The sequence below is a fragment of the Phalacrocorax carbo genome, chromosome 32 (genome assembly GCF_963921805.1).
Source record: "Phalacrocorax carbo chromosome 32, bPhaCar2.1, whole genome shotgun sequence".
Lineage (NCBI taxonomy): Eukaryota > Metazoa > Chordata > Aves > Suliformes > Phalacrocoracidae > Phalacrocorax > Phalacrocorax carbo.
In genome coordinates this window covers 722,046-743,122 of record NC_087544.1, presented here as the reverse complement: position 1 = coordinate 743,122, position 21,077 = coordinate 722,046, and positions in this window count along the sequence as shown.

Below are 21,077 nucleotides of genomic sequence, written 5' to 3'. Positions count from 1 at the left end.
ATAGCTTTTGGCGGTGGCTGTTTTGGTGTGGGAGCCATCCTGCGACGTTTGGTATTTCGGCGGCCGTCTGGGCAAAAAAATTATAATCGGCCGAGAATGGGAACGTTTGGATTTTCGGGAGGCTAGGCAGGCGCAGAGCCCCAGCGTTGGTGTGCCTGCGCGTGCGGTGCCGGAGGCCGGTGAGGCCCGGCAATAGCTTTTGGCGGTGGCTCTTTTGGTGTGGGAGCCATCCTGCAACGTTTGGTATTTCGGCGGCCGTCTGGGCAAAAAAATGATAATCGGCCGAGAACGGGAACGTTGGGAGTTTTGGGAGGCTAGGCAGGCGCAGAGCCCCAGCGTTGGTGTGCCTGCGCGTGCGGTGCCGGAGGCCGGTGAGGCCCGGCAATAGCTTTTGGCGGTGGCTCTTTTGTTGTGGGAGCCATCCTGCGACGTTTGGTATTTCGGCGGCCGTCTGGGCAAAAAAAGGATAATCGGCCGAGAACGGGAACGTTTGGATTTTTGGGAGGCTAGGCAGGCGCAGAGCCCCAGCGTTGGTGTGCCTGCGCGTGCGGTGCCGGCGGCCGGTGAGGCCCGGCAATAGCTTTTGGCGGTGGCTGTTTTGGTGTGGGAGCCATCCTGCGACGTTTGGTATTTCGGCGGCCGTCTGGGCAAAAAAAGGATAATCGGCCGAGAACGGGAACGTTGGGAGTTTTGGGAGGCTAGGCAGGCGCAGAGCCCCAGCATTGGTGTGCCTGCGCGTGCGGTGCCGGAGGCCGGTGAGGCCCGGCAATAGCTTTTGGCAGTGGCTGTTTTGGTGTGGGAGCCATCCTGCGACGTTTGGTATTTCGGCGGCCGTCTGGGCAAAAAAATGATAATCGGCCGAGAACGGGAACGTTGGGATTTTTGGGAGGCTAGGCAGGCGCAGAGCCCCAGCGTTGGTGTGCCTGCGCGTGCGGTGCCGGAGGCCGGTGAGGCCCGGCAATAGCTTTTGGCGGTGGCTCTTTTGGTGTGGGAGCCATCCTGCGACGTTTGGTATTTCGGCGGCCGTCTGGGCAAAAAAATGATAATCGGCCGAGAACGGGAACGTTGGGAGTTTTGGGAGGCTAGGCAGGCGCAGAGCCCCAGCGTTGGTGTGCCTGCGCGTGCGGTGCCGGAGGCCGGTGAGGCCCGGCAATAGCTTTTGGCAGTGGCTGTTTTGGTGTGGGAGCCATCCTGCGACGTTTGGTATTTCGGCGGCCGTCTGGGCAAAAAAATGATAATCGGCCGAGAACGGGAACGTTTGGATTTTTGGGAGGCTAGGCAGGCGCAGAGCCCCAGCGTTGGTGTGCCTGCGCGTGCGGTGCCGGAGGCCGGTGAGGCCCGGCAATAGCTTTTGGCGGTGGCTCTTTTGGTGTGGGAGCCATCCTGCGACGTTTGGTATTTCGGCGGCCGTCTGGGCAAAAAAATGATAATCGGCCGAGAACGGGAACGTTTGGATTTTTGGGAGGCTAGGCAGGCGCAGAGCCCCAGCGTTGGTGTGCCTGCGCGTGCGGTGCCGGAGGCCGGTGAGGCCCGGCAATAGCTTTGGGCGGTGGCTCTTTTGGTGTGGGAGCCATCCTGCGACGTTTGGTATTTCGGCGGCCGTCTGGGCAAAAAAATGATAATCGGCCGAGAATGGGAACGTTGGGAGTTTTGGGAGGCTAGGCAGGCGCAGAGCCCCAGCGTTGGTGTGCCTGCGCGTGCGGTGCCGGAGGCCGGTGAGGCCCGGCAATAGCTTTGGGCGGTGGCTCTTTTGGTGTGGGAGCCATCCTGCGACGTTTGGTATTTCGGCGGCCGTCTGGGCAAAAAATGATAATCGGCCGAGAACGGGAACGTTTGGATTTTTGGGAGGCTAGGCAGGCGCAGAGCCCCAGCGTTGGTCTGCCTGCGCGTGCGGTGCCGGAGGCCGGTGAGGCCCGGCAATAGCTTTGGGCGGTGGCTCTTTTGGTGTGGGAGCCATCCTGCGACGTTTGGTATTTCGGCGGCCGTCTGGGCAAAAAATGATAATCGGCCGAGAACGGGAACGTTTGGATTTTTGGGAGGCTAGGCAGGCGCAGAGCCCCAGCGTTGGTCTGCCTGCGCGTGCGGTGCCGGAGGCCGGTGAGGCCCGGCAATAGCTTTGGGCGGTGGCTGTTTTGGTGTGGGAGCCATCCTGCGACGTTTGGTATTTCGGCGGCCGTCTGGGCAAAAAAAGGATAATCGGCCGAGAATGGGAACGTTTGGATTTTTGGGAGGCTAGGCAGGCGCAGAGCCCCAGCGTTGGTGTGCCTGCGCGTGCGGTGCCGGAGGCCGGTGAGGCCCGGCAATAGCTTTTGGCGGTGGCTCGTTTGGTGTGGGAGCCATCCTGCGACGTTTGGTATTTCGGCGGCCGTCTGGGCAAAAAAATGATAATCGGCCGAGAACGGGAACGTTTGGAGTTTTGGGAGGCTAGGCAGGCGCAGAGCCCCAGCGTTGGTGTGCCTGCGCGTGCGGTGCCGGAGGCCGGTGAGGCCCGGCAATAGCTTTTGGCGGTGGCTCTTTTGGTGTGGGAGCCATCCTGCGACGTTTGGTATTTCGGCGGCCGTCTGGGCAAAAAAATTATAATCGGCCGAGAATGGGAACGTTTGGATTTTCGGGAGGCTAGGCAGGCGCAGAGCCCCAGCGTTGGTGTGCCTGCGCGTGCGGTGCCGGAGGCCGGTGAGGCCCGGCAATAGCTTTTGGCGGTGGCTCTTTTGGTGTGGGAGCCATCCTGCGACGTTTGGTATTTCGGCGGCCGTCTGGGCAAAAAAATGATAATCGGCCGAGAACGGGAACGTTTGGATTTTTGGGAGGCTAGGCAGGCGCAGAGCCCCAGCGTTGGTGTGCCTGCGCGTGCGGTGCCGGCGGCCGGTGAGGCCCGGCAATAGCTTTTGGCGGTGGCTGTTTTGGTGTGGGAGCCATCCTGCGACGTTTGGTATTTCGGCGGCCGTCTGGGCAAAAAAATGATAATCGGCCGAGAACGGGAACGTTTGGATTTTTGGGAGGCTAGGCAGGCGCAGAGCCCCAGCATTGGTGTGCCTGCGCGTGCGGTGCCGGAGGCCGGTGAGGCCCGGCAATAGCTTTTGGCAGTGGCTGTTTTGGTGTGGGAGCCATCCTGCGACGTTTGGTATTTCGGCGGCCGTCTGGGCAAAAAAATGATAATCGGCCGAGAACGGGAACGTTTGGATTTTTGGGAGGCTAGGCAGGCGCAGAGCCCCAGCGTTGGTGTGCCTGCGCGTGCGGTGCCGGAGGCCGGTGAGGCCCGGCAATAGCTTTGGGCGGTGGCTCTTTTGTTGTGGGAGCCATCCTGCGACGTTTGGTATTTCGGCGGCCGTCTGGGCAAAAAAAGGATAATCGGCCGAGAACGGGAACGTTTGGATTTTTGGGAGGCTAGGCAGGCGCAGAGCCCCAGCGTTGGTGTGCCTGCGCGTGCGGTGCCGGCGGCCGGTGAGGCCCGGCAATAGCTTTTGGCGGTGGCTGTTTTGGTGTGGGCGCCGTCCTGCGACGTTTGGTATTTCGGCGGCCGTCTGGGCAAAAAAATGATAATCGGCCGAGAACGGGAACGTTGGGATTTTTGGGAGGCTAGGCAGGCGCAGAGCCCCAGCGTTGGTGTGCCTGCGCGTGCGGTGCCGGAGGCCGGTGAGGCCCGGCAATAGCTTTTGGCGGTGGCTGTTTTGGTGTGGGAGCCATCCTGCGACGTTTGGTATTTCGGCGGCCGCCTGGGCAAAAAAATGATAATCGGCCGAGAACGGGAACGTTTGGATTTTTGGGAGGCTAGGCAGGCGCAGAGCCCCAGCGTTGGTGTGCCTGCGCGTGCGGTGCCGGAGGCCGGTGAGGCCCGGCAATAGCTTTTGGCGGTGGCTCGTTTGGTGTGGGAGCCATCCTGCGACGTTTGGTATTTCGGCGGCCGTCTGGGCAAAAAAATGATAATCGGCCGAGAACGGGAACGTTGGGATTTTTGGGAGGCTAGGCAGGCGCAGAGCCCCAGCGTTGGTGTGCCTGCGCGTGCGGTGCCGGAGGCCGGTGAGGCCCGGCAATAGCTTTTGGCGGTGGCTCTTTTGGTGTGGGAGCCATCCTGCGACGTTTGGTATTTCGGCGGCCGTCTGGGCAAAAAAATGATAATCGGCCGAGAACGGGAACGTTGGGAGTTTTGGGAGGCTAGGCAGGCGCAGAGCCCCAGCATTGGTGTGCCTGCGCGTGCGGTGCCGGAGGCCGGTGAGGCCCGGCAATAGCTTTGGGCGGTGGCTGTTTTGGTGTGGGAGCCATCCTGCGACGTTTGGTATTTCGGCGGCCGTCTGGGCAAAAAAATGATAATCGGCCGAGAACGGGAACGTTGGGATTTTTGGGAGGCTAGGCAGGCGCAGAGCCCCAGCGTTGGTGTGCCTGCGCGTGCGGTGCCGGAGGCCGGTGAGGCCCGGCAATAGCTTTTGGCGGTGGCTCTTTTGGTGTGGGAGCCATCCTGCGACGTTTGGTATTTCGGCGGCCGTCTGGGCAAAAAAATGATAATCGGCCGAGAACGGGAACGTTGGGAGTTTTGGGAGGCTAGGCAGGCGCAGAGCCCCAGCATTGGTGTGCCTGCGCGTGCGGTGCCGGAGGCCGGTGAGGCCCGGCAATAGCTTTTGGCAGTGGCTGTTTTGGTGTGGGAGCCATCCTGCGACGTTTGGTATTTCGGCGGCCGTCTGGGCAAAAAAATGATAATCGGCCGAGAACGGGAACGTTTGGATTTTTGGGAGGCTAGGCAGGCGCAGAGCCCCAGCGTTGGTGTGCCTGCGCGTGCGGTGCCGGAGGCCGGTGAGGCCCGGCAATAGCTTTTGGCGGTGGCTCTTTTGGTGTGGGAGCCATCCTGCGACGTTTGGTATTTCGGCGGCCGTCTGGGCAAAAAAATGATAATCGGCCGAGAATGGGAACGTTGGGAGTTTTGGGAGGCTAGGCAGGCGCAGAGCCCCAGCGTTGGTGTGCCTGCGCGTGCGGTGCCGGAGGCCGGTGAGGCCCGGCAATAGCTTTGGGCGGTGGCTGTTTTGGTGTGGGAGCCATCCTGCGACGTTTGGTATTTCGGCGGCCGTCTGGGCAAAAAAAGGATAATCGGCCGAGAATGGGAACGTTTGGATTTTTGGGAGGGTAGGCAGGCGCAGAGCCCCAGCGTTGGTGTGCCTGCGCGTGCGGTGCCGGAGGCCGGTGAGGCCCGGCAATAGCTTTTGGCGGTGGCTCGTTTGGTGTGGGAGCCATCCTGCGACGTTTGGTATTTCGGCGGCCGTCTGGGCAAAAAAATGATAATCGGCCGAGAACGGGAACGTTTGGATTTTTGGGAGGCTAGGCAGGCGCAGAGCCCCAGCGTTGGTGTGCCTGCGCGTGCGGTGCCGGAGGCCGGTGAGGCCCGGCAATAGCTTTTGGCGGTGGCTGTTTTGGTGTGGGAGCCATCCTGCGACGTTTGGTATTTCGGCGGCCGTCTGGGCAAAAAAATGATAATCGGCCGAGAACGGGAACGTTGGGAGTTTTGGGAGGCTAGGCAGGCGCAGAGCCCCAGCGTTGGTGTGCCTGCGCGTGCGGTGCCGGAGGCCGGTGAGGCCCGGCAATAGCTTTTGGCGGTGGCTCTTTTGGTGTGGGAGCCATCCTGCGACGTTTGGTATTTCGGCGGCCGTCTGGGCAAAAAAATGATAATCGGCTGAGAACGGGAACGTTTGGATTTTTGGGAGGCTAGGCAGGCTCAGAGCCCCAGCGTTGGTGTGCCTGCGCGTGCGGTGCCGGAGGCCGGTGAGGCCCGGCAATAGCTTTTGGCGGTGGCTCTTTTGGTGTGGGAGCCATCCTGCGACGTTTGGTATTTCGGCGGCCGTCTGGGCAAAAAAATGATAATCGGCCGAGAACGGGAACGTTTGGATTTTTGGGAGGCTAGGCAGGCGCAGAGCCCCAGCGTTGGTGTGCCTGCGTGTGCGGTGCCGGAGGCCGGTGAGGCCCGGCAATAGCTTTTGGCGGTGGCTCTTTTGGTGTGGGAGCCATCCTGCGACGTTTGGTATTTCGGCGGCCGTCTGGGCAAAAAAATGATAATCGGCCGAGAATGGGAACGTTGGGAGTTTTGGGAGGCTAGGCAGGCGCAGAGCCCCAGCGTTGGTGTGCCTGCGCGTGCGGTGCCGGAGGCCGGTGAGGCCCGGCAATAGCTTTTGGTGGTGGCTCTTTTGGTGTGGGAGCCATCCTGCGACGTTTGGTATTTCGGCGGCCGTCTGGGCAAAAAAAGGATAATCGGCCGAGAAGGGGAACGTTGGGATTTTTGGGAGGCTAGGCAGGCGCAGAGCCCCAGCGTTGGTGTGCCTGCGCGTGCGGTGCCGGAGGCCGGTGAGGCCCGGCAATAGCTTTTGGCGGTGGCTCTTTTGGTGTGGGAGCCATCCTGCGACGTTTGGTATTTCGGCGGCCGTCTGGGCAAAAAAATGATAATCGGCCGAGAATGGGAACGTTTGGATTTTTGGGAGGCTAGGCAGGCGCAGAGCCCCAGCGTTGGTGTGCCTGCGCGTGCGGTGCCGGAGGCCGGTGAGGCCCGGCAATAGCTTTGGGCGGTGGCTCTTTTGGTGTGGGAGCCATCCTGCGACGTTTGGTATTTCGGCGGCCGTCTGGGCAAAAAAATGATAATCGGCCGAGAACGGGAACGTTGGGATTTTTGGGAGGCTAGGCAGGCGCAGAGCCCCAGCGTTGGTGTGCCTGCGCGTGCGGTGCCGGAGGCCGGTGAGGCCCGGCAATAGCTTTTGGCGGTGGCTGTTTTGGTGTGGGAGCCATCCTGCGACGTTTGGTATTTCGGCGGCCGTCTGGGCAAAAAAATGATAATCGGCCGAGAATGGGAACGTTGGGAGTTTTGGGAGGCTAGGCAGGCGCAGAGCCCCAGCGTTGGTGTGCCTGCGCGTGCGGTGCCGGAGGCCGGTGAGGCCCGGCAATAGCTTTTGGTGGTGGCTGTTTTGGTGTGGGAGCCATCCTGCGACGTTTGGTATTTCGGCGGCCGTCTGGGCAAAAAAATGATAATCGACCGAGAATGGGAACGTTGGGAGTTTTGGGAGGCTAGGCAGGCGCAGAGCCCCAGCGTTGGTGTGCCTGCGCGTGCGGTGCCGGAGGCCGGTGAGGCCCGGCAATAGCTTTGGGCGGTGGCTCTTTTGGTGTGGGAGCCATCCTGCGACGTTTGGTATTTCGGCGGCCGTCTGGGCAAAAAAATGATAATCGGCCGAGAACGGGAACGTTGGGAGTTTTGGGAGGCTAGGCAGGCGCAGAGCCCCAGCGTTGGTGTGCCTGCGCGTGCGGTGCCGGAGGCCGGTGAGGCCCGGCAATAGCTTTTGGTGGTGGCTGTTTTGGTGTGGGAGCCATCCTGCGACGTTTGGTATTTCGGCGGCCGTCTGGGCAAAAAAATGATAATCGGCCGAGAATGGGAACGTTTGGATTTTTGGGAGGCTAGGCAGGCGCAGAGCCCCAGCGTTGGTGTGCCTGCGCGTGCGGTGCCGGAGGCCGGTGAGGCCCGGCAATAGCTTTTGGTGGTGGCTGTTTTGGTGTGGGAGCCATCCTGCGACGTTTGGTATTTCGGCGGCCGTCTGGGCAAAAAAATGATAATCGGCCGAGAATGGGAACGTTGGGAGTTTTGGGAGGCTAGGCAGGCGCAGAGCCCCAGCGTTGGTGTGCCTGCGCGTGCGGTGCCGGAGGCCGGTGAGGCCCGGCAATAGCTTTTGGCGGTGGCTCTTTTGGTGTGGGAGCCATCCTGCGACGTTTGGTATTTTGGCGGCCGCCTGGGCAAAAAAATGATAATCGGCCGAGAACGGGAACGTTGGGAGTTTTGGGAGGCTAGGCAGGCGCAGAGCCCCAGCGTTGGTGTGCCTGCGCGTGCGGTGCCGGAGGCCGGTGAGGCCCGGCAATAGCTTTTGGCGGTGGCTCTTTTGGTGTGGGAGCCATCCTGCGACGTTTGGTATTTCGGCGGCCGTCTGGGCAAAAAAATGATAATCGGCCGAGAATGGGAACGTTGGGACTTTTGGGAGGCTAGGCAGGCGCAGAGCCCCAGCGTTGGTGTGCCTGCGCGTGCGGTGCCGGAGGCCGGTGAGGCCCGGCAATAGCTTTTGGCGGTGGCTCTTTTGGTGTGGGAGCCATCCTGCGACGTTTGGTATTTCGGCGGCCGTCTGGGCAAAAAAATGATAATCGGCCGAGAACGGGAACGTTTGGATTTTTGGGAGGCTAGGCAGGCGCAGAGCCCCAGCGTTGGTGTGCCTGCGCGTGCGGTGCCGGAGGCCGGTGAGGCCCAGCAATAGCTTTTGGCGGTGGCTGTTTTGGTGTGGGAGCCATCCTGCGACGTTTGGTATTTCGGCGGCCGTCTGGGCAAAAAAATGATAATCGGCCGAGAACGGGAACGTTGGGAGTTTTGGGAGGCTAGGCAGGCGCAGAGCCCCAGCTTTGGTGTGCCTGCGCGTGCGGTGCCGGAGGCCGGTGAGGCCCGGCAATAGCTTTTGGCGGTGGCTGTTTTGGTGTGGGAGCCATCCTGCGACGTTTGGTATTTCGGCGGCCGCCTGGGCAAAAAAATGATAATCGGCCGAGAACGGGAACGTTGGGATTTTTGGGAGGCTAGGCAGGCGCAGAGCCCCAGCGTTGGTGTGCCTGCGCGTGCGGTGCCGGAGGCCGGTGAGGCCCGGCAATAGCTTTGGGCGGTGGCTGTTTTGGTGTGGGAGCCATCCTGCGACGTTTGGTATTTCGGCGGCCGCCTGGGCAAAAAAATGATAATCGGCCGAGAACGGGAACGTTGGGATTTTTGGGAGGCTAGGCAGGCACAGAGTCCCAGCGTTGGTGTGCCTGCGCGTGCGGTGCCGGAGGCCGGTGAGGCCCAGCAATAGCTTTTGGCGGTGGCTCTTTTGGTGTGGGAGCCATCCTGCGACGTTTGGTATTTCGGCGGCCGTCTGGGCAAAAAAATGATAATCGGCCGAGAACGGGAACGTTTGGATTTTTGGGAGGCTAGGCAGGCGCAGAGCCCCAGCGTTGGTGTGCCTGCGCGTGCGGTGCCGGAGGCCGGTGAGGCCCGGCAATAGCTTTTGGCGGTGGCTCTTTTGGTGTGGGAGCCATCCTGCGACGTTTGGTATTTCGGCGGCCGTCTGGGCAAAAAAATGATAATCGGCCGAGAACGGGAACGTTGGGAGTTTTGGGAGGCTAGGCAGGCGCAGAGCCCCAGCGTTGGTGTGCCTGCGTGTGCGGTGCCGGAGGCCGGTGAGGCCCGGCAATAGCTTTGGGCGGTGGCTCTTTTGGTGTGGGAGCCATCCTGCGACGTTTGGTATTTCGGCGGCCGTCTGGGCAAAAAAAGGATAATCGGCCGAGAATGGGAACGTTTGGATTTTTGGGAGGCTAGGCAGGCGCAGAGCCCCAGCGTTGGTGTGCCTGCGCGTGCGGTGCCGGAGGCCGGTGAGGCCCGGCAATAGCTTTTGGCGGTGGCTCTTTTGGTGTGGGAGCCATCCTGCGACGTTTGGTATTTCGGCGGCCGTCTGGGCAAAAAAAGGATAATCGGCCGAGAATGGGAACGTTTGGATTTTTGGGAGGCTAGGCAGGCGCAGAGCCCCAGCTTTGGTGTGCCTGCGCGTGCGGTGCCGGAGGCCGGTGAGGCCCGGCAATAGCTTTTGGCGGTGGCTGTTTTGGTGTGGGAGCCATCCTGCGACGTTTGGTATTTCGGCGGCCGCCTGGGCAAAAAAATGATAATCGGCCGAGAACGGGAACCTTGGGATTTTTGGGAGGCTAGGCAGGCGCAGAGCCCCAGCGTTGGTGTGCCTGCGCGTGCGGTGCCGGAGGCCGGTGAGGCCCGGCAATAGCTTTTGGCGGTGGCTCTTTTGGTGTGGGAGCCATCCTGCGACGTTTGGTATTTCGGCGGCCGTCTGGGCAAAAAAATGATAATCGGCCGAGAACGGGAACGTTGGGATTTTTGGGAGGCTAGGCAGGCGCAGAGCCCCAGCGTTGGTGTGCCTGCGCGTGCGGTGCCGGAGGCCGGTGAGGCCCGGCAATAGCCTTTGGCAGTGGCTCTTTTGGTGTGGGAGCCATCCTGCGACGTTTGGTATTTCGGCGGCCGTCTGGGCAAAAAAATGATAATCGGCCGAGAATGGGAACGTTTGGATTTTTGGGAGGCTAGGCAGGCGCAGAGCCCCAGCGTTGGTGTGCCTGCGCGTGCGGTGCCGGAGGCCGGTGAGGCCCAGCAATAGCTTTTGGCGGTGGCTCTTTTGGTGTGGGAGCCATCCTGCGACGTTTGGTATTTCGGCGGCCGTCTGGGCAAAAAAAGGATAATCGGCCGAGAAGGGGAACGTTTGGATTTTTGGGAGGCTAGGCAGGCGCAGAGCCCCAGCGTTGGTGTGCCTGCGCGTGCGGTGCCGGAGGCCGGTGAGGCCCGGCAATAGCTTTTGGTGGTGGCTGTTTTGGTGTGGGAGCCATCCTGCGACGTTTGGTATTTCGGCGGCCGTCTGGGCAAAAAAATGATAATCGGCCGAGAACGGGAACGTTTGGATTTTTGGGAGGCTAGGCAGGCGCAGAGCCCCAGCGTTGGTGTGCCTGCGCGTGCGGTGCCGGAGGCCGGTGAGGCCCGGCAATAGCTTTTGGCGGTGGCTCTTTTGGTGTGGGAGCCATCCTGCGACGTTTGGTATTTCGGCGGCCGTCTGGGCAAAAAAATGATAATCGGCCGAGAACGGGAACGTTGGGAGTTTTGGGAGGCTAGGCAGGCGCAGAGCCCCAGCGTTGGTGTGCCTGCGCGTGCGGTGCCGGAGGCCGGTGAGGCCCGGCAATAGCTTTTGGCGGTGGCTCTTTTGGTGTGGGAGCCATCCTGCGACGTTTGGTATTTCGGCGGCCGTCTGGGCAAAAAAATGATAATCGGCCGAGAACGGGAACGTTGGGATTTTTGGGAGGCTAGGCAGGCGCAGAGCCCCAGCGTTGGTGTGCCTGCGCGTGCGGTGCCGGAGGCCGGTGAGGCCCGGCAATAGCTTTTGGCAGTGGCTCTTTTGGTGTGGGAGCCATCCTGCGACGTTTGGTATTTCGGCGGCCGCCTGGGCAAAAAAATGATAATCGGCCGAGAACGGGAACGTTGGGATTTTTGGGAGGCTAGGCAGGCGCAGAGCCCCAGCGTTGGTGTGCCTGCGCGTGCGGTGCCGGAGGCCGGTGAGGCCCGGCAATAGCTTTTGGCAGTGGCTCTTTTGGTGTGGGAGCCATCCTGCGACGTTTGGTATTTCGGCGGCCGCCTGGGCAAAAAAATGATAATCGGCCGAGAACGGGAACGTTGGGATTTTTGGGAGGCTAGGCAGGCGCAGAGCCCCAGCGTTGGTGTGCCTGCGCGTGCGGTGCCGGAGGCCGGTGAGGCCCGGCAATAGCTTTTGGCAGTGGCTCTTTTGGTGTGGGAGCCATCCTGCGACGTTTGGTATTTCGGCGGCCGTCTGGGCAAAAAAATGATAATCGGCCGAGAATGGGAACGTTTGGATTTTTGGGAGGCTAGGCAGGTGCAGAGCCCCAGCGTTGGTGTGCCTGCGCGTGCGGTGCCGGAGGCCGGTGAGGCCCGGCAATAGCTTTTGGCGGTGGCTCTTTTGGTGTGGGAGCCATCCTGCGACGTTTGGTATTTCGGCGGCCGTCTGGGCAAAAAAATGATAATCGGCCGAGAATGGGAACATTGGGATTTTTGGGAGGCTAGGCAGGCGCAGAGCCCCAGCGTTGGTGTGCCTGCGCGTGCGGTGCCGGAGGCCGGTGAGGCCCGGCAATAGCTTTGGGCGGTGGCTCTTTTGGTGTGGGAGCCATCCTGCGACGTTTGGTATTTCGGCGGCCGTCTGGGCAAAAAAATGATAATCGGCTGAGAATGGGAACGTTGGGACTTTTGGGAGGCTAGGCAGGCGCAGAGCCCCAGCGTTGGTGTGCCTGCGCGTGCGGTGCCGGAGGCCGGTGAGGCCCGGCAATAGCTTTTGGCGGTGGCTCTTTTGGTGTGGGAGCCATCCTGCGACGTTTGGTATTTCGGCGGCCGTCTGGGCAAAAAAATGATAATCGGCCGAGAACGGGAACGTTTGGATTTTTGGGAGGCTAGGCAGGCGCAGAGCCCCAGCGTTGGTGTGCCTGCGCGTGCGGTGCCGGAGGCCGGTGAGGCCCGGCAATAGCTTTTGGTGGTGGCTGTTTTGGTGTGGGAGCCATCCTGCGACGTTTGGTATTTCGGCGGCCGTCTGGGCAAAAAAATGATAATCGGCCGAGAATGGGAACGTTGGGAGTTTTGGGAGGCTAGGCAGGCGCAGAGCCCCAGCGTTGGTGTGCCTGCGCGTGCGGTGCCGGAGGCCGGTGAGGCCCGGCAATAGCTTTTGGCGGTGGCTCTTTTGTTGTGGGAGCCATCCTGCGACGTTTGGTATTTCGGCGGCCGTCTGGGCAAAAAAAGGATAATCGGCCGAGAAGGGGAACGTTGGGATTTTTGGGAGGCTAGGCAGGCGCAGAGCCCCAGCGTTGGTGTGCCTGCGCGTGCGGTGCCGGAGGCCGGTGAGGCCCAGCAATAGCTTTTGGCGGTGGCTCTTTTGGTGTGGGAGCCATCCTGCGACGTTTGGTATTTCGGCGGCCGTCTGGGCAAAAAAAGGATAATCGGCCGAGAATGGGAACGTTTGGATTTTTGGGAGGCTAGGCAGGCGCAGAGCCCCAGCGTTGGTGTGCCTGCGCGTGCGGTGCCGGAGGCCGGTGAGGCCCAGCAATAGCTTTTGGCGGTGGCTGTTTTGGTGTGGGAGCCATCCTGCGACGTTTGGTATTTCGGCGGCCGTCTGGGCAAAAAAATGATAATCGGCCGAGAATGGGAACGTTGGGAGTTTTGGGAGGCTAGGCAGGCGCAGAGCCCCAGCGTTGGTGTGCCTGCGCGTGCGGTGCCGGAGGCCGGTGAGGCCCGGCAATAGCTTTTGGCGGTGGCTCTTTTGTTGTGGGAGCCATCCTGCGACGTTTGGTATTTCGGCGGCCGTCTGGGCAAAAAAAGGATAATCGGCCGAGAAGGGGAACGTTGGGATTTTTGGGAGGCTAGGCAGGCGCAGAGCCCCAGCGTTGGTGTGCCTGCGCGTGCGGTGCCGGAGGCCGGTGAGGCCCAGCAATAGCTTTTGGCGGTGGCTCTTTTGGTGTGGGAGCCATCCTGCGACGTTTGGTATTTCGGCGGCCGTCTGGGCAAAAAAAGGATAATCGGCCGAGAATGGGAACGTTTGGATTTTTGGGAGGCTAGGCAGGCGCAGAGCCCCAGCGTTGGTGTGCCTGCGCGTGCGGTGCCGGAGGCCGGTGAGGCCCAGCAATAGCTTTTGGCGGTGGCTGTTTTGGTGTGGGAGCCATCCTGCGACGTTTGGTATTTCGGCGGCCGTCTGGGCAAAAAAATGATAATCGGCCGAGAACGGGAACGTTGGGAGTTTTGGGAGGCTAGGCAGGCGCAGAGCCCCAGCTTTGGTGTGCCTGCGCGTGCGGTGCCGGAGGCCGGTGAGGCCCGGCAATAGCTTTTGGCGGTGGCTGTTTTGGTGTGGGAGCCATCCTGCGACGTTTGGTATTTCGGCGGCCGCCTGGGCAAAAAAATGATAATCGGCCGAGAACGGGAACGTTGGGATTTTTGGGAGGCTAGGCAGGCACAGAGTCCCAGCTTTGGTGTGCCTGCGCGTGCGGTGCCGGAGGCCGGTGAGGCCCAGCAATAGCTTTTGGCGGTGGCTCTTTTGGTGTGGGAGCCATCCTGCGACGTTTGGTATTTCGGCGGCCGTCTGGGCAAAAAAATGATAATCGGCCGAGAACGGGAACGTTTGGATTTTTGGGAGGCTAGGCAGGCGCAGAGCCCCAGCGTTGGTGTGCCTGCGCGTGCGGTGCCGGAGGCCGGTGAGGCCCGGCAATAGCTTTTGGCGGTGGCTGTTTTGGTGTGGGAGCCATCCTGCGACGTTTGGTATTTCGGCGGCCGTCTGGGCAAAAAAATGATAATCGGCCGAGAACGGGAACGTTGGGAGTTTTGGGAGGCTAGGCAGGCGCAGAGCCCCAGCGTTGGTGTGCCTGCGTGTGCGGTGCCGGAGGCCGGTGAGGCCCGGCAATAGCTTTTGGCGGTGGCTCTTTTGGTGTGGGAGCCATCCTGCGACGTTTGGTATTTCGGCGGCCGTCTGGGCAAAAAAATGATAATCGGTCGAGAATGGGAACGTTGGGACTTTTGGGAGGCTAGGCAGGCGCAGAGCCCCAGCGTTGGTGTGCCTGCGCGTGCGGTGCCGGAGGCCGGTGAGGCCCGGCAATAGCTTTTGGCGGTGGCTCTTTTGGTGTGGGAGCCATCCTGCGACGTTTGGTATTTCGGCGGCCGTCTGGGCAAAAAAATGATAATCGGCCGAGAACGGGAACGTTGGGAGTTTTGGGAGGCTAGGCAGGCGCAGAGCCCCAGCGTTGGTGTGCCTGCGCGTGCGGTGCCGGAGGCCGGTGAGGCCCGGCAATAGCTTTTGGTGGTGGCTGTTTTGGTGTGGGAGCCATCCTGCGACGTTTGGTATTTCGGCGGCCGTCTGGGCAAAAAAATGATAATCGGCCGAGAATGGGAACGTTTGGATTTTTGGGAGGCTAGGCAGGCGCAGAGCCCCAGCGTTGGTGTGCCTGCGCGTGCGGTGCCGGAGGCCGGTGAGGCCCGGCAATAGCTTTTGGCGGTGGCTCTTTTGTTGTGGGAGCCATCCTGCGACGTTTGGTATTTCGGCGGCCGTCTGGGCAAAAAAAGGATAATCGGCCGAGAACGGGAACGTTGGGATTTTTGGGAGGCTAGGCAGGCGCAGAGCCCCAGCGTTGGTGTGCCTGCGCGTGCGGTGCCGGAGGCCGGTGAGGCCCAGCAATAGCTTTTGGCGGTGGCTGTTTTGGTGTGGGAGCCATCCTGCGACGTTTGGTATTTCGGCGTCCGTCTGGGCAAAAAAATGATAATCGGCCGAGAACGGGAACGTTGGGAGTTTTGGGAGGCTAGGCAGGCGCAGAGCCCCAGCTTTGGTGTGCCTGCGCGTGCGGTGCCGGAGGCCGGTGAGGCCCAGCAATAGCTTTTGGCGGTGGCTCTTTTGGTGTGGGAGCCATCCTGCGACGTTTGGTATTTCGGCGGCCGCCTGGGCAAAAAAATGATAATCGGCCGAGAACGGGAACGTTGGGAGTTTTGGGAGGCTAGGCAGGCGCAGAGCCCCAGCGTTGGTGTGCCTGCGCGTGCGGTGCCGGAGGCCGGTGAGGCCCGGCAATAGCTTTTGGCGGTGGCTCTTTTGGTGTGGGAGCCATCCTGCGACGTTTGGTATTTCGGCGGCCGTCTGGGCAAAAAAATGATAATCGGCCGAGAACGGGAACGTTTGGATTTTTGGGAGGCTAGGCAGGCGCAGAGCCCCAGCGTTGGTGTGCCTGCGCGTGCGGTGCCGGAGGCCGGTGAGGCCCGGCAATAGCTTTTGGTGGTGGCTGTTTTGGTGTGGGAGCCATCCTGCGACGTTTGGTATTTCGGCGGCCGTCTGGGCAAAAAAATGATAATCGGCCGAGAATGGGAACGTTGGGATTTTTGGGAGGCTAGGCAGGCGCAGAGCCCCAGCGTTGGTGTGCCTGCGCGTGCGGTGCCGGAGGCCGGTGAGGCCCAGCAATAGCTTTTGGCGGTGGCTCTTTTGGTGTGGGAGCCATCCTGCGACGTTTGGTATTTCGGCGGCCGTCTGGGCAAAAAAATGATAATCGGCCGAGAATGGGAACGTTTGGATTTTTGGGAGGCTAGGCAGGCGCAGAGCCCCAGCGTTGGTGTGCCTGCGCGTGCGGTGCCGGAGGCCGGTGAGGCCCGGCAATAGCTTTTGGCGGTGGCTGTTTTGGTGTGGGAGCCATCCTGCGACGTTTGGTATTTCGGCGGCCGTCTGGGCAAAAAAATGATAATCTGCTGAGAACGGGAACGTTGGGATTTTTGGGAGGCTAGGCAGGCGCAGAGCCCCAGCGTTGGTGTGCCTGCGCGTGCGGTGCCGGAGGCCGGTGAGGCCCGGCAATAGCTTTTGGCGGTGGCTCTTTTGGTGTGGGAGCCATCCTGCGACGTTTGGTATTTTGGCGGCCGCCTGGGCAAAAAAATGATAATCGGCCGAGAACGGGAACGTTGGGAGTTTTGGGAGGCTAGGCAGGCGCAGAGCCCCAGCTTTGGTGTGCCTGCGCGTGCGGTGCCGGAGGCCGGTGAGGCCCGGCAATAGCTTTTGGCGGTGGCTCTTTTGGTGTGGGAGCCATCCTGCGACGTTTGGTATTTCGGCGGCCGTCTGGGCAAAAAAATGATAATCGGCCGAGAACGGGAACGTTGGGATTTTTGGGAGGCTAGGCAGGCGCAGAGCCCCAGCGTTGGTCTGCCTGCGCGTGCGGTGCCGGAGGCCGGTGAGGCCCGGCAATAGCTTTTGGCGGTGGCTCTTTTGGTGTGGGAGCCATCCTGCGACGTTTGGTATTTTGGCGGCCGCCTGGGCAAAAAAATGATAATCGGCCGAGAACGGGAACGTTGGGATTTTTGGGAGGCTAGGCAGGCGCAGAGCCCCAGCGTTGGTGTGCCTGCGCGTGCGGTGCCGGAGGCCGGTGAGGCCCGGCAATAGCTTTGGGCGGTGGCTCTTTTGGTGTGGGAGCCATCCTGCGACGTTTGGTATTTCGGCGGCCGCCTGGGCAAAAAAATGATAATCGGCCGAGAATGGGAACGTTGGGACTTTTGGGAGGCTAGGCAGGCGCAGAGCCCCAGCGTTGGTGTGCCTGCGCGTGCGGTGCCGGAGGCCGGTGAGGCCCGGCAATAGCTTTTGGCGGTGGCTCTTTTGGTGTGGGAGCCATCCTGCGACGTTTGGTATTTCGGCGGCCGTCTGGGCAAAAAAATGATAATCGGCCGAGAATGGGAACGTTTGGATTTTTGGGAGGCTAGGCAGGCGCAGAGCCCCAGCGTTGGTGTGCCTGCGCGTGCGGTGCCGGAGGCCGGTGAGGCCCGGCAATAGCTTTTGGCGGTGGCTCTTTTGTTGTGGGAGCCATCCTGCGACGTTTGGTATTTCGGCGGCCGTCTGGGCAAAATAAGGATAATCGGCCGAGAAGGGGAACGTTGGGATTTTTGGGAGGCTAGGCAGGCGCAGAGCCCCAGCGTTGGTGTGCCTGCGCGTGCGGTGCCGGAGGCCGGTGAGGCCCGGCAATAGCTTTGGGCGGTGGCTCTTTTGGTGTGGGAGCCATCCTGCGACGTTTGGTATTTCGGCGGCCGTCTGGGCAAAAAAAGGATAATCGGCCGAGAACGGGAACGTTGGGATTTTTGGGAGGCTAGGCAGGCGCAGAGCCCCAGCGTTGGTGTGCCTGCGCGTGCGGTGCCGGAGGCCGGTGAGGCCCGGCAATAGCTTTTGGCGGTGGCTCTTTTGGTGTGGGAGCCATCCTGCGACGTTTGGTATTTCGGCGGCCGTCTGGGCAAAAAAATGATAATCGGCCGAGAACGGGAACGTTGGGAGTTTTGGGAGGCTAGGCAGGCGCAGAGCCCCAGCGTTGGTGTGCCTGCGCGTGCGGTGCCGGAGGCCGGTGAGGCCCGGCAATAGCTTTTGGCGGTGGCTCTTTTGGTGTGGGAGCCATCCTGCGACGTTTGGTATTTCGGCGGCCGCCTGGGCAAAAAAATGATAATCGGCCGAGAACGGGAACGTTGGGACTTTTGGGAGGCTAGGCAGGCGCAGAGCCCCAGCGTTGGTGTGCCTGCGCGTGCGGTGCCGGAGGCCGGTGAGGCCCGGCAATAGCTTTTGGCGGTGGCTGTTTTGGTGTGGGAGCCATCCTGCGACGTTTGGTATTTCGGCGGCTGTCTGGGCAAAAAAATGATAATCGGCCGAGAACGGGAACGTTGGGAGTTTTGGGAGGCTAGGCAGGCGCAGAGCCCCAGCGTTGGTGTGCCTGCGCGTGCGGTGCCGGAGGCCGGTGAGGCCCAGCAATAGCTTTTGGCGGTGGCTCTTTTGGTGTGGGAGCCATCCTGCGACGTTTGGTATTTCGGCGGCCGTCTGGGCAAAAAAATGATAATCGGCCGAGAACGGGAACGTTTGGATTTTCGGGAGGCTAGGCAGGCGCAGAGCCCCAGCGTTGGTGTGCCTGCGCGTGCGGTGCCGGAGGCCGGTGAGGCCCGGCAATAGCTTTTGGCGGTGGCTGTTTTGGTGTGGGAGCCATCCTGCGACGTTTGGTATTTCGGCGGCCGTCTGGGCAAAAAAATGATAATCGGCCGAGAACGGGAACGTTGGGAGTTTTGGGAGGCTAGGCAGGCGCAGAGCCCCAGCGTTGGTGTGCCTGCGCGTGCGGTGCCGGAGGCCGGTGAGGCCCGGCAATAGCTTTTGGCGGTGGCTGTTTTGGTGTGGGAGCCATCCTGCGACGTTTGGTATTTCGGCTGCCGCCTGGGCAAAAAAATGATAATCGGCCGAGAATGGGAACGTTTGGATTTTCGGGAGGCTAGGCAGGCGCAGAGCCCCAGCGTTGGTGTGCCTGCGCGTGCGGTGCCGGAGGCCGGTGAGGCCCGGCAATAGCTTTTGGCGGTGGCTCTTTTGGTGTGGGAGCCATCCTGCGACGTTTGGTATTTCGGCGGCTGTCTGGGCAAAAAAATGATAATCGGCCGAGAATGGGAACGTTTGGATTTTTGGGAGGCTAGGCAGGCGCAGAGCCCCAGCGTTGGTGTGCCTGCGCGTGCGGTGCCGGAGGCCGGTGAGGCCCGGCAATAGCTTTTGGCGGTGGCTCTTTTGGTGTGGGAGCCATCCTGCGACGTTTGGTATTTCGGCGGCCGTCTGGGCAAAAAAATGATAATCTGCCGAGAACGGGAACGTTGGGATTTTTGGGAGGCTAGGCAGGCGCAGAGCCCCAGCGTTGGTGTGCCTGCGCGTGCGGTGCCGGAGGCCGGTGAGGCCCGGCAATAGCTTTTGGCGGTGGCTCTTTTGGTGTGGGAGCCATCCTGCGACGTTTGGTATTTCGGCGGCCGTCTGGGCAAAAAAATGATAATCGGCCGAGAACGGGAACATTGGGAGTTTTGGGAGGCTAGGCAGGCGCAGAGCCCCAGCGTTGGTGTGCCTGCGCGTGCGGTGCCGGAGGCCGGTGAGGCCCGGCAATAGCTTTTGGCGGTGGCTGTTTTGGTGTGGGAGCCATCCTGCGACGTTTGGTATTTCGGCGGCCGTCTGGGCAAAAAAATGATAATTGGCCGAGAACGGGAACGTTTGGATTTTTGGGAGGCTAGGCAGGCGCAGAGCCCCAGCGTTGGTGTGCCTGCGCGTGCGGTGCCGGAGGCCGGTGAGGCCCGGCAATAGCTTTTGGCGGTGGCTCTTTTGGTGTGGGAGCCATCCTGCGACGTTTGGTATTTCGGCGGCCGTCTGGGCAAAAAAATGATAATCTGCCGAGAACGGGAACGTTGGGATTTTTGGGAGGCTAGGCAGGCGCAGAGCCCCAGCGTTGGTGTGCCTGCGCGTGCGGTGCCGGAGGCCGGTGAGGCCCGGCAATAGCTTTGGGCGGTGGCTCTTTTGGTGTGGGAGCCATCCTGCGACGTTTGGTATTTCGGCGTCCGTCTGGGCAAAAAAATGATAATTGGCCGAGAACGGGAACGTTTAGATTTTTGGGAGGCTAGGCAGGCGCAGAGCCCCAGCGTTGGTGTGCCTGCGCGTGCGGTGCCGGAGGCCGGTGAGGCCCGGCAATAGCTTTTGGCGGTGGCTCTTTTGGTGTGGGAGCCATCCTGCGACGTTTGGTATTTCGGCGGCCGTCTGGGCAAAAAAATGATAATCGGCCGAGAACGGGAACGTTTGGATTTTTGGGAGGCTAGGCAGGCGCAGAGCCCCAGCGTTGGTGTGCCTGCGCGCGCGGTGCCGGAGGCCGGTGAGGCCCGGCAATAGCTTTTGGCGGTGGCTCTTTTGGTGTGGGAGCCATCCTGCGACGTTTGGTATTTCGGCGGCCGTCTGGGCAAAAAAAGGATAATCGGCCGAGAATGGGAACGTTTGGATTTTTGGGAGGCTAGGCAGGCGCAGAGCCCCAGCGTTGGTGTGCCTGCGCGTGCGGTGCCGGAGGCCGGTGAGGCCCGGCAATAGCTTTTGGCGGTGGCTCTTTTGGTGTGGGAGCCATCCTGCGACGTTTGGTATTTCGGTGGCCGTCTGGGCAAAAAAAGGATAATCGGCCGAGAACGGGAACGTTGGGACTTTTGGGAGGCTAGGCAGGCGCAGAGCCCCAGCGTTGGTGTGCCTGCGCGTGCGGTGCCGGAGGCCGGTGAGGCCCGGCAATAGCTTTTGGCGGTGGCTCTTTTGGTGTGGGAGCCATCCTGCGACGTTTGGTATTTCGGCGGCCGTCTGGGCAAAAAAATGATAATCTGCCGAGAACGGGAACGTTGGGATTTTTGGGAGGCTAGGCAGGCGCAGAGCCCCAGCGTTGGTGTGCCTGCGCGTGCGGTGCCGGAGGCCGGTGAGGCCCGGCAATAGCTTTTGGCGGTGGCTGTTTTGGTGTGGGAGCCATCCTGCGACGTTTGGTATTTCGGCGGCCGTCTGGGCAAAAAAATGATAATTGGCCGAGAACGGGAACGTTTAGATTTTTGGGAGGCTAGGCAGGCGCAGAGCCCCAGCGTTGGTGTGCCTGCGCGTGCGGTGCCGGAGGCCGGTGAGGCCCGGCAATAGCTTTTGGCGGTGGCTGTTTTGGTGTGGGAGCCATCCTGCGACGTTTGGTATTTCGGCGGCCGTCTGGGCAAAAAAAGGATAATCGGCCGAGAATGGGAACGTTTGGATTTTTGGGAGGCTAGGCAGGCGCAGAGCCCCAGCGTTGGTGTGCCTGCGCGTGCGGTGCCGGAGGCCGGTGAGGCCCGGCAATAGCTTTTGGCGGTGCCTCTTTTGGTGTGGGAGCCATCCTGCGACGTTTGGTATTTCGGCGGCCGTCTGGGCAAAAAAATGATAATCGGCCGAGAATGGGAACGTTTGGATTTTTGGGAGGCTAGGCAGGCGCAGAGCCCCAGCGTTGGTGTGCCTGCGCGTGCGGTGCCGGAGGCCGGTGAGGCCCGGCAATAGCTTTTGGCGGTGGCTCTTTTGGTGTGGGAGCCATCCTGCGACGTTTGGTATTTCGGCGGCCGTCTGGGCAAAAAAATGATAATCGGCCGAGAACGGGAACGTTTGGATTTTTGGGAGGCTAGGCAGGCGCAGAGCCCCAGCGTTGGT